Consider the following 2,710-nt stretch of genomic DNA (forward strand, 5'->3'; position numbering starts at 1 on the left):
TTTTTTTTAGAAATAACATTTTCTCATTTTCTTGTCCAATTTTTTTACTTTTTTTTTGCTTGGCTCGATTTTTTTTCTTTTTTGTTTATTAAATTTTTCTTTTCCATCTTTTCCCATTTCATTTTTGTTCTTTCGCCTTTTTTTTTTTGAATTTCAAATCAAAATAAAAAGAGGGAAAATTATTTTAAAAAAAGAAAAAAAAACATTTATTTATGTCTTATTCAACAAAGAAATGATTTACTCATGAAATTAATTACTAACAAAAATTTAATTAATTAATTTTTTTCATAACGATTTTTTTTTTTTACAATATTTTTTTCACTAATTCACTTTCATGAGATTACATATTTTCTTTTTTTAGTAAAGGATAGATTTACTGATCATAAATATTCAATATTATCGCTAATTAATGAGATGTTTAATTGATTGTTAATTTATGTTAATGCTAATAAACTGCTAAAACAAGTTATCTCTTACAAATGAAACTTAAACTGTTATCATTGTGCTTATCTTGGAATGCTTATCCTTGATTGATCATATCTGGCTTATTGTTGCAATATTATCATTAGAAAATATCCTTTAATATCCAAACTCTCCGATATTTAATCTAATTTTGTGATATTGATTTTGAATTCAGATTCAAATTTTATTTCATTAACATTAATCTATTTCAAGTCTAATTGATTGTTTCTTAATTAATAAATAAACTTTTCAAATCCATTACTTTCATAAATTTTTTGGAAAATGATAAATCCTACCTTATCATCAATTTATTATTATAAATACTCTCTTCATTCCTATTCTGGGAAGAACCGGTTCTTATCCATCTTCATCATATATAAATGTTAAAAACTTGTATCATTAAAATCTTTCTTATTCACAAAATTATCTCATAAATTTTACAAAAACAGGTAATTTAATCAAACATCCTGCAAAAATACAGGTAGTTTAATTAGGAACAATCATGCAGGAACAGGTATTTTATTTAAATTTCTTGAAAGATTCAGGTAATTTATTCGATTATCTAACAAAATTCAATTTTTCAAATAAACAGAAGCAGGTATTTTACTGAAACCGGTATTTTATTCGTGCAAAAATTGAATAGCTTGTTCATTTATTCACTCAAGAAAAAAAAATTCAAATTAGTTAATGAGATAGGAAAAATAGAATTATCAATCATATTGTACATGGGCTTTATGATACACGGGAAGATAATTAATTAAATAGATAATGATTAGAGTATCTGATAGATATTGATTAATTATAAGAATATACTAGCATATTCTTTGATAAACGCTTTCACTTATCATTTCTTTTTTCCTTTTCTTTACCATCATATATCAATGTTTGTCGATATATCCTTTTTTTTTTTACACTCTTCATATTCATTCTTAAATGATTAATTCCACGTAAGTATCGTTTATTTTACGTGACGCATATTCACATATCAACATAAATTATTAATTCTACGTAAGTATCGTTTGTTTTACGTGACACATATTCACGTATGAACATCAATTATTAATTCCACGTAAGTATTGAGATGATGTACATTCGTTTATCGATATATATTTTACTTTAAATATGCTCAAGTTTTATTCCAAACTCACCTGTATATTTCCACCTGTTTGTCTTATCATATTTATTTTTCTCTCCACTATTAATTTTTATTTCTTGGTATTATTAGAAACGATATTTTCAATCAATTATTTTAATTTGTAAACTGCGAAAATTATCGTTCATATCATTCTTATCACAATTTCATTTCAACATTATCTTAATGATCATTTACACTTTATATGTCAAATTGTTAATTTCAAGCTTTACATACGGATCACATCATATCTTTCATTTATCTAAACAAAACACGACATTAATACGTAACAACGGATTAAACGCGGATTACGTTATAACTCTCATTTTATCTAAGTAATACACGGTGTTAATGCGTAACGTTACGCACGGATTACATCATGACTCTCATTTTATCTAAATAATACACGGTGTTAATGCGTAACATTACGCACGGACTACGTTATAACTCTCATTTTATCTAAGTAATACACGGTGTTAATGCGTAAATTCTAACTTCTCAACGTAGATTAAAGTTATCCAAAATTTTTAGAATCGTTAAGCGCTTAAAAGAATGAATTGTAAACGTATATGCAAGTGAAATTGATGCGACATTTCAAAAACTTTTTTTGGTTGTTTATCATATCATATTCCACGTATTGCTTACGTTTCTACGATTTATTTCATTCCATCAATATAATTTTTATTTGCTAATTACTTTCAACAAACTATATTTTATTACCGAAATACTGGAATTAAAATGGAAATTGAGGAAGAAGGGAAAGTAAAAGTTGCTGTACGTGTTCGTCCATTTAATAAACGTGGTATGTTGTTCGTTTTTTTTTTCTTTTTGTTTTTTTGTAATGAATATTTAAAAAAAAAAAGAACTAAAAACCAAAAATCAAAATTTTCATTTTTGATTAGTTAAGAATAAATGAAAAATAGCATTTTCCTGGATGAAATTCATTCATATTTAATTTCAACTTCAATATTTTTAATAATTCCAGAAATTCTAAAATTTATATTCTCGCAATCCTTTTTTTAATCCCTCAAAATATCGAAATATATTTGTTATATTTGAAAATAAAACATAAAATATCCGAAAATCGAAATATCGGAATAGCATTTTGTTCATTTA

Source organism: Loa loa (assembly GCF_000183805.2).
Source record: "Loa loa unplaced genomic scaffold supercont3.107, whole genome shotgun sequence".
NCBI lineage: Eukaryota > Metazoa > Nematoda > Chromadorea > Rhabditida > Onchocercidae > Loa > Loa loa.